The 16,015-nt window shown below is 35.4% G+C and overlaps 1 protein-coding gene across 7 annotated transcripts in view; it reads right to left on the reverse strand.

Moving 5' to 3' along the window:
- The window catches only part of ADK (adenosine kinase), a 279,755-nt gene that overhangs the window by 209,792 nt on the left and 53,948 nt on the right, over window positions 1-16,015 (reverse strand). The window lies entirely within an intron of this gene.

Here is a 16,015-nt window from a genome sequence, read left to right on the forward strand (position 1 = left end):
TAGATGATTGCAGTCAGAAGCATCAGCCAACACAGGGCAAGCTGATGTTTTGAAGCACTGTAGCAAGACAGAAAGAATAGCCATAACTCTAAATTATTAAAAGATTGAATTTCCAACCACTGCTGAATGCCACAAATATATTTACACAGAACACATTCACAAACCTTGAAACATGCCTATTACGTACAATTACTATAAGGGAAGATTGAGGTGTATTGACAAAACTTGCTCCCTATTAAATCTCTAATCAAAGCACTTAAAGGAAACTTTCAACCTCAAGACAGGTAATCAGAAATACTGTTAGAGAATTACCATCAATTCAATAATTGAGTAGAAGTTAATACTTTGTCCTGTATTTTTTGTTGTTTTTTTATTTTTTGAAATATCTTCTGATTGGCCAAGACCAAAAAAAATCTTGCCGATACATCCATGGTTTCACACTGTAGTACTGCAACAGTGACCATAGCCAGAAATAGCTCGTTGCCCTTATATCCGAGCAGTGAGCGTTAGAAGATATTGCAGGCTAGGGAAAGCATCTACCTCCTTCATCCTTGCAGGCAGCTAAGTTACATTCTGGAGCATTAAGGAACAAGTTCATTTCTTTTGTTATTTCTTGGCTCTATTAAAGAAGTATTTATGCTTGGCCCTGATGTTCTCTATATACTTTTGAAAGATACTCAATGCTTAGAATTTTTTGTCATTTTCTCTTTGCTTCCTAGAAGTGGTAAGAGAATACATGCCCTCTGAGACCTACTTGTAAATTCCTTGTGCCCAAATTTTCCTACTAACCAATGGAACAGCAAGTCATTTATCAAATTAGAAGTACTATACTTCTTAATTCTTTTAATATCAATAACTCCATATATCCCACAATAAATATTCAGGAAGTAGAAATGCTTTTTAAAATAAGACTACGTTTACAAAATTAAAAGCAAATTAAAGAACATAATCCTAATTATGCAGTAATCACAAGAGACTGCAGTAGATGCTTTCCACTTGGCTCTGTAGAGACCAGGTGTTAACTGTCAATAAATCTTTAGTGAATGCTAATTGAAACTGCTGCTTCACAAGCATCAACTTACTCCAGCTCACATCAAAGCGAAAATTTGTTTAACTTAAAAGAATATTTGCCATGAATATTTTAATATTAAAAGCATTCAGTCATCAAACAAGAGATCTTAAAACTTATCTTTGCTACACTTTAAATTATCTAAAGCTGTACTGCAAATCATACTAAGCTGCCTATAGAGAGCTGACAGAGAGAAATGTGTTCACACATGCACACTTCGCAGAAAGAAATATTTTACTGCAGTATTGCAACTTCAATTTGTACTTTTATCTATAAATACAATCAAAATGGGAAGAAAGTTAACCAAGTTGCAGGGTATGATTCTGAGTCAATGAAATATCAAAGTTTCACAGACAGCACTGTTTCAAAAACTAATTGCTTCCATACAGCCATCAGATTAAGTATTTATCTGAATAATATTGTCTTTCTACTAAAGCAAAGTTCAAAACAATAGTGAAAGTTGCTAACCACAATCTAAATCAGTTTTATGCTTAGAAGATAAATGGTCCGTGTCAATTAAGCTACGGTGCTAAAATATCTTCTTTCTTCACTCCATGCACTATTTTAAATTACTTTCCATTAGTTCCTCAATCAGTGTATTTAAACCAAGAAAACATTAAAAATACATCAGAATATTTCAGTAGTTCAAGATAAAAGTATATGTACACTATAAGCTATTAGTATGCAGTGAACTATAGTAATTGTCCTCAGGAACAAGTGAGAAGATGAGTGCAGAAAACCCTACTTTCAATGCAACCAATAGTACATTCCAAAAAAGACTTCAATTTCAATTCTCTTTGACCTTCCTAATTCTCAGTGCAGCTCTGTCTAGAATACTCCTTAAGACAGTCACCAACTGACAGCGAGTAATAACATGAATTCAACTCAAAACCACAGGCAATACTTATTATTGTAAGTACATACACTCCCAAACACATTTCCTTTTTGTAAGTTTTTGATAAGCAAATAATCACATGTCCAAACCTTTATTTTCATTAGAAGGCACTAGAGAAGGAATCAACTGTTTATTGACAGCATCTTAAGCACTCAGCACCAGGGGAGATTTAGAAAGGAACTAAACTGTTGGAGTAACAGTAAGGAGCAAAGTGGGAATGTGTTGCTTACACTTTCAGAGAATACAAAAATCTCCTGGCTCTCCTATAAGCAAAAAGAACTTATGTTGGTGGAATGACATCTGACAACTGGACGTGTAGAACAGACTGCTACCCAGGAACACATACAAATTGCCTGCTGTGGAGGCAATTAAAGTAGCATCAGCATGTGCACTTAAAGCAGCTATAAGCAAACAAGACCAAAGTCTGGAGGCAGTCTAGCCACAGCAGCCTAGAGTTTAGAAGGCTCTTTCTACTAAAACTCAGTAGAAAGAGTACCTCTTTCTACTAAAACTCAGGGTATGTTTTCCTCACACAAAGCTCCACACTGCCACTTCTGAACTCTGATACTTCTGCCAGCTTACTTCAAAGTATCTCAAGTGTTTCTACCACAACATTGTCACCTACCATCTATACATGTTTCTAAAATGCAAAATATTTATCTTGACTAACCCACTCTAAGGCTTGTGGGTTATTTAGTATCAACTCCAATAACAACAGAATAATTAGACTTAATTGGTTAAACATTTTGTACAGTGATCACAGCAACATGATAAAGATGAGTTAAAAATAGTGTGGGCTGAAGGCTCAAGAGATACTAATAGTGCAATAACATTTCTCTGAAAAAGATAAAAAAAGGTTACCTTATCTCAATAATTGATACAGTTGATAATTGAAAAAAGAAAGCTCAAACTGCTAAGTTATTGATGGAGAGAAGAAATTATTCTAATTATTGCCAACAAAACAAAGTTCTCTTCATACTCTAAAAAAGATGTGTATACAAAAGAAGGGAAACACATTTACTCTAAGTAGCACTAGAGGTGCCAAAAGCGATAAGACAACTTGATACTGAAGCTGTTCTTAGAATTATTTCCCTTACGCCATTGGGTTTTGTTGGTTTACACCTTTACATAGCCTTCATTCAAATGAACCACTTGCACTACTGAATTCTGCAATTTCAAAGGGGGAGAAAAAAAAGAAGCAACTGAATTAATAACTTTGATCAAATGCCCTTAATTACATTAAGCTTTCTAGTTGAGTGGTGGTATTTTCACCTCTGAAACAAAAACCTGTGTTGTATCAACACAATCTTCATATTTGGACAGAGGAGGTCATCATCATCAAGGGAGAGACTATAATATGTGCAAAGGAAACAACTCATATTACATATTCATCAACAGAAAGCAAAACAAAACCACAGGATAATCCTTAGAAATACACTGAATACATTAGAACTACATTGAATGTTGATAATTTTGGGGTTCTCTTAAGTACACAAACCCTATATAAGGCTTTATATAGTAAGAATCAAATTGATATGTTCAGATTTCAGGAAATATGTTCTGAATTAAAAAGCAACCAGGTAATTCCTCTCTCTCTGTAAAAGGTGACCATCTTCAATTAACCTTTTCTCTCAAAAATGTTCTACTCTTACACCATTACTAGGCTCTTTATCAGTATTCCACTATTTGTGATATTTACATACATCAAAATAAAATAATCATAATAACTGCATGCTTATTCTTACAGGGAGGTGGTAAGTCTCCATTTCAACATATTTTCTAGTTGAAGCCTTAGTTACTTGACAGAATATCTCCTGCAGAGATTAGCCTATTATTATTTGCTACAGACCCGCTCAGAAAGCAAGAAGCCCATTTTCTCCAGATGACTCATTAACAAGCACGACAGAATGAAGTGTTCCAGCCTGAAATGCCAACCGCTAAAAATAACTCATCCTACAGCCTATGACAATTCAGCCCGGCTCTTCACTCCATAGGCACAATCTCAGAGGGTCACCTTTTGGAGAAGAATTAGCATATGCAATGAACAGGGAAAAACATGATAAAAATCACAAGTTGCAAAAAAGCTGCAGGGGAATAGTACTACATAAAACATTTCAAAAGCAATGTTCCAAGCAGCACTAAAAGACTAACTCCATAGCAGAACAATAATTCACGGCCTGAAAGAAACAACCCAAACATTTGACCCAAATACAACAAAACAGTCTCCCTCTGATTAACCACTCACTTTAACCTCCCCCATCTGTGTATACTCTGCCACTACGAACAGTACAAAGCATATTTAGTGATACCCTGCATTAGTCTTCACGCTATTATTAAGAAGCTCGTGTTCAGCTGTTAAGTTTCACAGAACCACACCAGCCCTTGTGGAACAACATTCCTAAAAAGGAGCAGTTCAAAATAATTGTGCTTGAAAGAACATAGCTTCCCTCCCAAGAAGGATGGAATAAAAGGAGAATTTTTTCTTACAATCAACTCTGCAAAAAACACATTACTTCATGTTTATTTAGTATCAAAATATATGGAGATGGAAAAGTGGGAACCCAGATGCTACCAAAGCACTGACTTCTCATATCTATGTCTGGAAGGTTACTGGAACAAAGCACCAGTGCATAAGCACCTGGCAGTTAATGATCACTCAGCAGCCATTATTCCGATATCAATATTTTCTTTACAAATCAGTATGCATTTCCTACTTCAATAAGACCACTGACCTAGCATACAACAGAGGAAATGTAAATATACCTTAACTTAAAAAGTATTTCTGGCATTTTCTCATGTGCCATTCTCATAAGCAAATTAGGGAAACATGAAATCCAACTACATGCTTTTAAGTTGTGACACCACTAACCAAAACTATAATTTTATACATAATCAAAGTAAATCTTAATCTCTCAGGAGATCACAAGTACCCAGCTGTTTAAGAAACTTGACAACTATAATGAAGTACCTAAGCCATCAAAACCATTTCTTCCACAGGAGATCTGCCCCTGTACATCAGTCACTTAGGTCAAGAAAAACTACATTTCTCTTATACAAAATCAAGAGCAATTAGCCATTAGTAAAACATTCTCGGAGACTGGCCTAGTGAACATTGCACTAATTCAGATGAAGATCATCTGGTCATCCTTTAGAACTGAGTCACGTAGGCCATCAATTCTTTGCCTGTAACAAGCATACCACAGTCACTGTTTCTCTGCTTCAAGAGAAAAGCTGATTGATTACAAAGATATTTGCCTTGTTGGTAATCCACCACTAAGAGAAATTAGTTTCCAAAACAACTGACTGATCCTACATAGTTCTTCCCATAAACCTTTTCTACTTCTGAGTGTTTATGTGTATGTTTCTTTAAAAGGTGAAGGGGTCTTCATAGACCTCAAAAATATGAAATTTAACTTTCTGATAAGAGTCGTAGCTTTTGAATCTTCTCTAGCAGGTAGCAAAAAATAGCAGTTTATTAACATTGCACAAACACAGAAAGAGACTTCAAATGGCTTCATAACCCAGGAACAGCTAACTTCAAAGTAAGAATCCATCACAGACACAATTGTTCATTTTTGCTGAACTGAAGGGCAAATTCTCCTCGGAAGTTCTTATACAGCTTCCCCAGGTCCTTAGTGACCACAAATACCTGCAGGATCCAGGAAGATTTAGAAGGCATGGCCAACTAAGCTGTATTAAACTACATTTCCCTCTCCCGCTTTTAGTCATTAGATTATAAAAACAGCAGACATGTAAAAAGGTCATGCCAAAAATCCTTCCATCACAGAAGTCAAAACAGGGGATTGCAAACATGGCTGTTCATCCTGACATTCCAAGTAGGAATGACCAACCAGCTCTAGTGAGAAAATTAAAGTTTCAAGTTCATACTTCAAATATGAGCAGTTCTTTTCTGTTGTTTCTGCTGACATCATACACCAAATAGGAGAAAATAGAAATACATTCAAAGAACAAACTGAACGAAAGCAACTTGCAAAAAAACAGAACAAAACACCACTACAGATGAGTGCTGGTTTTTTTTTGTTTGTTTGTTGTTTCTTTTTGTATGCCATGTAATGCTTTGAGTAACATCACAAAAATTCTAAGGTACATAAAGACCAAGAATTAAATGCAATTTCATATTTTCGAATTCAATTCCTACAAGTCTAAGTCAATGCCTAAATATCTATGTTTTAAGTTGGTATATCATAAGAGTCACTATGAAGTGATACATTTAATACTAGAAGGTGCAGTTTTAATAAATAGTTCGATACCACAATGAACTTTTTAATTTGTTTGCTTGAACAGAGCCTTTTCCTAGTGGGTAGGAACAAAGCAGCTTTGAATTACAAACCATGTCCTGCAGTCAGTAAAACTCATGAGGTATTAATTTACAGTTTCATATGTGATCAATTAAACTGTATGTGAAATCTTAAACATCTTTAAAAAAAATACCAAAACACCACAAATAGCTCAATAAGATTTTTTCAACAGTGCTTTAACAAAAACCATACAAGATTAACTTCTATTGTCAAAACAGAGCCAAATGCAAGTTGTGTTTAAAGCCCACACTCCAGTATCCAAACAGCACTGAGATGTTATCCTTCAGTATTATCTAGAGGAGCTGATTCAGAGGTAATAAATATGGTCTCCAAAACAACTTTACTCTGATTTTTAACTCATACAAGAATAATAATAAAAAATGAAGTACATTCAAGACAAGCATTATGAAAATATGTGCATGTCCATGTATGTATAAAAAAAGTATATGCAACAAAAATATAGGTTCTCTGCTACAGCATATTAATCTGTATCTCTAACTCTCTATTTAATGACAGCAGTTAAAATCCAGTGGAAATGGACTCGTCTAGAATCAGAGCACTGACAGCATACATTCCTATGTTCCTGGGTTAATAGCAACTAGCTCATGGCTTTATGCTGCATTCGAAGGCACAACTAGATATGCACAACTGTTTTCCAGAGGAGACACCTATAATTGTGTGTATATTGATGTATAATTGTGGTCCATTGTGTACACTGAGCATACACTGGCATATCTATATTTCTCTTAGCACTTACATTGGTAAAATACTTTTATCTCTAAAAAGCAACTTTATATAACTTATATAAACTGTTGAGGAACTGTCCATTTTACAAAATATTGTCTTTGTTGACGATTTTTCTTGTTTATTTCTCATTCATTATGAAGAGAGACACTGTAATGTTAAGCTTTAAATACAAGTCCATTATGAAATCCACTTATATGAATATAAAACGTGAGAACATAAGGAAAACTTCTCTAGTAGTAATCATAACATTAAGTAGCCAACACTCTTCTAACTTTTAGAAATACATGTTCTGAAAATAAAGGATGTCAAAGATAAAAGTCCTGGAAGTCATTTTAAACTCCATGACAGGTTTTCACCAAAGGTTTGTTTAGTTTTGGTTTTATTTTTATTTTTTTCTTTTTGGCTTGTTATTTTACTTCCATATGGAACTAAGAAAGTACACTTCTTCATACATAAGCACAAACACTAGGAAATTAGCATCGAATCATGACTTAACAACTTGTATTAGGACCACAAAACTGCTGAAAATGACTTAGGTGCTACTTCTCAATGGGTTGCAGTGAGAGCTACTGGAATGCTCTACAGAATATTCATGTGACACATGAAAATTAACTTCCAACACACTGCAGTATATCCTGTTTCCCATATTTGTGACTGTGGATTTATCACTTGAATGGTCTGCTCCAATGTGGAAACAGTCAAACCTTAATCAAGACAATTGAAGTTTAAATTATAACACAATGCAAACTCAGTTTGTTCCAAAAAGTAACATGTATAGAACTGTATTCATGATGCATAAAAACAATTGACAAAAATCAGCCTAAACTTCAAAGTCAAACACACCAAAGCAATGAAGACCTGGCTCATTCTTATGTACACTTTTTGAATTTCATCTCCCCTTTAAAGTTCTTAGATTCGATACCTTCTATATAGACCACTTATGAAGATAGAACTGTGTTACAAAATACTGCTGAAAAAGTTGATAATCTCTATAGTGAAGCAATTGTGTTCAAGTATAAACAAATGTATTTCCATAAATCCCACTGAGATTAAAGGGTATAATTATCCTCTTTCTGCAGGAGCAAAGGTAAGAAAAGCACACTCAAGCATTTGCAGCGTTCAACTCAATATGCTTAGGATCTGTTTTTCTCAATATTCAGCTTTATCTAATACTTTATTCACTCTAAATATAACTCCCATTCAGCTCCTTACAGTTGTATGTATTCAGTACATGATGAATACAAGTCAAACACTTGGAAAAAGGCACCTGTGAATATTATAAAATTTACATAGAAAACCAGAATACAATTTTCCAGGGGAGTATGCAATTCTGCTGTAAAGGAACTCTGTCATCACTTTCAACTATGTCTTTTTTCATTCATCTGCACACAGTCCATCTTCCCAAGTGCATGATATCCTATAGACAAAAATCATATTTTCACTACACCATCACAACTCTTCCCATATTTTGCTCTGGTTGATTCTGTGGAAATGTGTATAATCATATCGCCAAAGACCACTGAGATAGAGATAAATTCTAGTAACCTCAACTCAGAAATTTAAGACAATGTACCTTAATGGAGATGACAGTAACTGCATCTATAAACTTTGCTATTCAATTTTAATACAAATACAGGCATATTACTTCTAATCACTTTCAAAGACAGTGACTAGGTACATCCACCTGAGAAAATTTTCCCTCAAGTAAGCTCATGTTTAAAAAATATGTCATGAACACAGTACAATCACTGAGTTATTACTTAACATTTGATGCACATTTGTCAGCCTAACATGAAGGACATGTATTTCCAAAAAATTAATTACAAACTATCACTTCACAACACATCCTGAAGACAAGAAATTATGTACAAAATAATCAAAGTAGTTTTAAAACCCTTTTTGTTGCTCCAGTTCAATTTCCAATAACACCATATAGAAGTCAAACTTGACTAGCAAAGATTGTTAAGTTAAATCACACATTCACAAACTAGAAAGCTCTAAGAAGTTGTTTAGTTGTCTCCTGAAAATCTGCTGGTATTCCTCTGAACGTACTATTTTCTTTGTGTATGCCTTCTGTTTAGGACAGGAAAGCGACAGCAATGGCAGACAGTCCCTACTCCATCTCATATAAGACTTAAATTAAGATTCTGGAAGACAACCAAGAACGTTTTCAAAGCCTTTACTGGAACCATCTGGATTTAAGAATTTTCCAATATGCATTTTATCAGAACAAATCCTGAGCATAGACTGACCAAAGCACACACATTAAGAGAACAATCCTGACCACAAATATATATTTTTAATACCTAAATAAGCAGAATCTTGTATGAATCCTACGATGTGTGCCTCATCCAGAAGAGCAGACCTAAGTACAGTTTTGTGTTCCCTTATTCTTATTTTCTGGTAAGCAGTGTTTTCCAGAAGTTTCTTCACAACCTAATTATTCCCCTGCCTTTTCTTTAGGACCAAAAAAATCTGAAAACTTATTGTTCAAAAGTATAGCATGATACCACTTCATTTTTTACTCAACTTAGTTTCTACCTAGCATCTTAATTTACAAAGTGTTTGTTGAAGTGTCTTATTCCCCTTTAACCATTTTAAGTTTCACTACCGAGAGGAATTTATCTACAAACTTGACCTAATATTATTTGCTGAGTTGTCTCTTTTCATTAACAAATTTCTATTTTTCTAGAGTTTTTTTTTCTTCAAGTTTTTGCTCTTGAAACTCTATTAGTTTACCATGGCATCTGCGTTTTTGAAGAGAGCTGCATCCTATAACTCACAAACGTAGAAGATTCTCCAAGTGAAAGGCCTCAGTAAGCAGTAGGCTTTACAAAGGTGAAGGGAAAAGAGAGCCCACAGATAGCCTCTGTGAAAGACCACAGTAGCTTGAAAGAAAGCCTCTTTCCCTCGTAGTTAGCCTCACTGAAGTGCTTTGCAATAAAATTATGACCAATAAAGAATTTACCTTCAGAAAATAAGATGTCAGTTGCCAAAGGGACAATTATTTCCATCTCATTTCCCAGATGCCTGTCTCTGTCCCTCACACACAAGCACACTCCCCATAACTTGTGACATGTGTCCATCCTTTGGAAAAAGAGTCCTTCAATACAGGTGGTCTGCAGTGGCACAAGCACAACCATCAATGAATTTACACCCCCTTTTAACAGAGTTTAGGCACAACTGCATCATAAAGATTATCTTATCAGTACATCTTAATATCTGCATAATAGTGCTGCTAAAACACAATATTCCATAAGGGTTGTGAAGGTGTGATTATGCCTTTCAAAAGCAGTGTTTATTCTGACCACAAAAACGTATTCTCGCTAGCAAGATGACTTGATTACATATACAATCAATTTTCATCTTCCATTCATTTCACTTTTCATTACTTATTAATTACTGGTTTGAAGCAAGGATGGTACTGTTTGGTATCCCTTAAAAATACACTATTTTATGACTAGCCTTTATCTACATTTAGTATTCCCTAATGGCATTTGCAAAACTTTAGACACTAGTAAGAGCAGCAGCAAAGTTCAGGTTGCACAAATAGTTACACAGGGTAACACATCTGAGGTCTAAACAGAATGGCACATAGCTGACCATTAGCTTTCAGTTTTCTTACCACCAAGGGTACTGTAACTTTGGCAAATTCAATTTGCAACTAATCAGTTAAATAACATTAGAAGGGAGAACTGCCCATATTAGATAATGAGGAATAGAATAGAATTTGGATTAATAACCATGAACTACTTAAATGTATTATATTATTATTATATCAGCAATTCCAGCTCTTAACAATAATCTGCTCACAAAAAACTACTTTCAGTTATACTTCCCCATGGAACAAATGAAATCTTTTACAATACAGTACTGATAAGAAAGCATTTATGTACACTCTCTGGCAATGCAAGTTCCTTTATTTTCCTCCTATTTGAATGTACCTTTTTTTTTTGGTTAATACAGTAAATCTGTTGTATTAAACCTGAATCTGATTAATGATGCACTGTATCAAGCTAAGCAGAATTAAATTAGTGTATAATTGATTAGTGTGTAATTGGAGTAGAGCTGTAGATTTACTAACTTTAATTAGGATGACTTATTCCAGATAATTTACGTTATCATAATATAGAACAGAAAAATAGAAGTATTTGGTTCATCAAAAAGCTTAATTTAAGATCAGGTGAGCAACCTCACAGATTAGAGACACGTATAAACTAATGCTTGGCAAAGTTCTTTAAGACAAGTAGATCATAACAAGCTAAGTCCTCAAAGAAAGGCAAATTGCTGATTAACCTTTTACCCTGGATTTCCTAAGCAATTAGACTGTTTATACTGGTGTACTATAATAGACCATCTAACAGAGACGGATAAATCTCCAATGCTATACAATTAAACATCAAAATCCTTTTAGACAATATGCAGCACTGCCAGACTTGTAATAGAAACATTATTACTGTTTGCAAAAATGAATAAAATTACCTCTAAGATTGAACACAAAGCTCACGCATTCACTAAAACAGCAGAAGGAAATAAGCAGCAGCATCTCAGCTACCAGACTCTGTCCATGTTGTCTTATTACTCCTTTAGATGGTAACTCCAGTCTAGACAGAAGGAATAACTGCACATTCCCTCGAGTACCCTGCCACAGTAATTACGTTCATTATCTTGCATGCTAACAACAAAGATATAATAATCTACCAGTGAATAATTCATACATTGTCAAATCCCTCTATGATGTTCATTGCTAATGGTACTTCTTACAGTGTAAGCTAGAATGTTATTTTTTAAAGACGTATTTACCACTTAAACAAATCATTTCTACTTTCTTAACCATAAGCAAATGTAATCATTGCAAACATCATTAAATGATAAATCATTTATATATTTTTTAAAATTTTCAGTATATTTATATATTTTGATAGTTTAATGTATCCCATTTTAATTTTCTATACACTATGTATTCATATTTTATGTGTTTACATATATATGATAGGTCATATATGTGTATATAATTTTCTTATCTATTGAAATGCATACCAAGCAGTGGACTTGAAGCAGCCAGTGGGCAGCTACACAGATAACCACAAATCACCATTTTCATAGGTTAATTCTTAAAAGTTCTGATAAGTTCACAACAAATGAGTCAAAAAGCTTTAACAATGGTCACTGGTCCATTTCCTCCCTTCCATCTCTGATTCTTGTTTTAACTCACTACTGAGATTAAAATATTTTTGCATCAGTTTGACCTAAATAATTGGCATCTTTATTCTTAGAAACATCAAATGCAAGTAAGCGAGTGCATATAGCTGACCTACCTGTCCAACATAAGCAATAATTTCATTATATTTCTATTATCAATAAACACAAAAAAATCTAGAATTTGCTTTTCATTTTGACCTGCTTTTTATACTTTTCTTTCATTAAAACTGCTGAATTTAGCTTGGAAAAAGTAAAATGAAAGCATCCTAATCCCATTTCAAAAATCATTGCTTCAGGTTTAGAACTGCCAAAACTTGTCTAACAACCCACACATACCACTTAATTCTCTGAATCAATGCACTTAACTTCAATATCTTTAAAATGACAGAGTACAAAGCCTCTTCTATCATTTTCCCCCCTCTCCTCTAACTCAATACCAGACACCCTTGAATCCTTTAACTGGCCAGAGTTGCCCTCTGCATACATGAAGTATTAAAATGATGATGAAATTAAATAACAATAATCATAATTGATAATTACGTTCTCATTAACTTTTGGTATACTAATTATGAGCAGTTTCAGAAAGTCCATTCATACTAAGTAAATGCAAAACTAATCTTCTGTTTAAGGTAGTCATGAATGTTTATCCAGTTCCATTAGCTTATGTAACAAACATGATTTTGGCAAAAATAAAGCACTATGACAACACTGATAGAGAAATTAATGCAGAAGCTTATACATCGACAATACCTCTAAGAATTAAGAAAATATGGAGTTAAGTGGTTCTCAGCTCCCCCTCTCCTCTATTGCCAGGAACATTAATGGGGGATTCTGTTCTGCGCACCTCTGGCCAGCTCAGTCCTACTAGTTTCTAGCAGCAAGCCTCTAGTTTCAGTAAAGTGTAGTATTCATAGAATCATAGAATGGTTTGGGTTGGAAGGGACCTTCAAGACCATCTCATTCCAACCCCACTGCTATATGCAGAGACACTTCCCTCTAGACCAGGCTGCTCAAAGCCCCATCCAGCCTGGCCCTGAATACCAAAGCGGGGCATCTATAACCCCTCTGGGCAACCTATTCCACTGTCTTCACCACCCTCACAGTAAAGAATTTCCTCCTAATATCTAGCCTAAATTTACCCTCTTCCAGTTTAAAGCCATTTCCCCTTGTTCTGTCACTGCATACTCTTCTAAAAAGTCCCTTCCAAGGTTTACTGCAGGCCTCTTTCAGGTACTGGAAGGCCTCTTTAAGGTCTCTTCTCCAAGCTGAAGAGCCCCAGCTCTCCCACAGGGAGGTACTCTAGCCCTCTGATCATCTTCGTGGCTCTCCTCTGGACCTGCTCCAAAAATCCATGTCCTTGTGTTGGGGGCTCCACTCATGTTAGCACAAGTAAGAAACTGGAAATTCAACAAATCCAGGCCCATTATTCGTCATTTTAAGAACCTAAGTAACAAAAAGCTTGGTACCAAGATATGCAAATCCAGTTGCACATTGAAGCGTTTGACGTTTAGGAGGACTCTCGATCAGATATCATAACTGAAGGGAAAGAATTAATACATCGGTTCTCACTGCTAAGTGTTCTCTGAGGAAACAGAACTGCCTGAAGTCATTGAAAATATTCTACAATGAAGCACCATTTATCAACATCATTCATGTGTACTTGATCATTCGCAATTGACATTGTTTCAAGACTGCCATCCTCTACGTTCATGCAATATCACTTTCTGACTAGTGAAAAACACTAAGTGCAAATTCCTGCATGCATATTTCACCATGGCCCGTGTTTGCTCCACAACACTAGCAACAGGATTAGTAGTTTATCCAGATCATTATCTCTGAGCGTTAAGGTTTAGCAACAAAGAGAGCTCAAATTTTCCTTTCCACATAGCTCTCTTGACTTCCTTACTGAAGCAATTCCAAGATCTGTCATATTCTCAAACATCCCAGCATATAAAAAAAATCACAGATTTAAATCTACACACCACCATCTTCTTCCAAATACATGATACCAACATACCCCCTCATTCATTACAACTGAAAAAGGTACTTATTTGAAAGTTTTATTAAACAGATGTGAGGCTTGCTAACTAAAGCTTCAAAGCAGGCTAGAAAGGGAAAGAAATACAACTGCTTAGTACATGACAGTTTGTGAACGCTTACTTTAACAAGAAATCCAGACATCTTCAGGTAAGTTCAGTTTTCAGTGGGTTACAGTGGAATTATCCAAGAACAAACAGTGAGAGTCCTATCACTACTCCTCCAGCACTGCTGCTTCCCTGTTTTCTGCTTTATTGTAAAAGTGCTCATACTCCAGTCAGTCTCTAAATAATTGTCTTCCCATAACGAAGAGAAACTAGTTCCATTCTTAAATTACAAAATTTAGATCAATTTTCTGGCACTTTAAATCAATGTAACTAATGGGATGATTTCAAATCAATTTGATGCATGTAATTTACAATAAGCACGCACGCTCTTCCTCTGAAAGGCTAACAAACAAATTTTACAGTGACCTCACTGTGATTACCACAGGAACTGAGACAAGTTAACAGCACTCAGCTACAGCATGTACTTGAAAAACAAAACTAAACAGACAAAAAACCCCTAAACCTCCACCTCCCAAGAGATGGGGACACTGAGCAAACTCCTCACGTGCAGAACATAAAAGGCAGAAGTGGTGCTGCTCACCGCGGCTATCTGAACAAACCACCAATCCCTTCTGAACCACCAAAGCAGGTCACTTTTTCATGCTCGGCCCAGTGCTTCGCAACTTGATACCTTGTGGTACTTTTCCCAGAAGTTTAAGAACAGGACTAATATCTCTCCCTAATTCAACAGTGATACAACACTCACCAGAAATTCAAGCTTACTGGTAACCAGGAGATGGCAGACACACAAAACAAACAGAACCGCTACATGCTGAGGAATTAAGTAGCTGAAAAAGTTACAAATCCTATACACTAGAGAACAAGGCTTCAGTTCCAGATGCTTACATCTAACTTCCAAACAGAAGACAAAACGAAACCCAAAGGAACAAGTTGGGAGTCTATCAGGACAGGAAATCTGAAGTGGAATTAACAGGCTTCATAGTAAACAAATAGGAAATAAAAACAAAACCTCAGAGAAGACAATGGATGCATCATCTAACAACTTTCCTGCTGTTAAAACACACATCACTTTCTCACATATGTCAAGAGAGAGGGCTGCAAGTCCCTGCTGCTTGTTTTACTCAGAACATGGGTGGTACCAACATGGAACTACTGCACTTCTGTCTTTTGTTACTCCTATCAACATTTTTGCCAAGATACGCTGATATTTATCTCTGAACTTTGTTTTACTTAATTGATTTTGAAAGCAACATTTACACTGACATCTAAGTAATGTCATTTAAATTAAAAATACAAATGACAAAAAAACATGCAGTTATATTAAAGTCTATATATAAAACAGTTGTGTTACTGCTGTCACATTACAAGCCTGAGATCTCCATTATGTGTGCTTTTCTTAAACATATGTTTTACAAAGGCAATTGTTTTTCAGTGACTTTAATGTCAGGCAGTCTCGCCCGCCAAGTATTAAAAACATCAAAACATCACTAAATAGCAAAAATATGAAACAATATAATATACAAGCGCTGCTGCAGCAGTAATACCTCTTATTTTATGATGTTGACCCATGACATCAGAGTTGGATGTTGGTGGGATGGCAGTAGAGGCTGATCCTTCCCACCAGTATCCCATTACACGTCGTTGCTGTGTGACTGATGGCAGCAGAGGGGCACTCTGA

The sequence above is a fragment of the Gallus gallus genome, chromosome 6 (genome assembly GCF_016699485.2).
Source record: "Gallus gallus isolate bGalGal1 chromosome 6, bGalGal1.mat.broiler.GRCg7b, whole genome shotgun sequence".
NCBI lineage: Eukaryota > Metazoa > Chordata > Aves > Galliformes > Phasianidae > Gallus > Gallus gallus.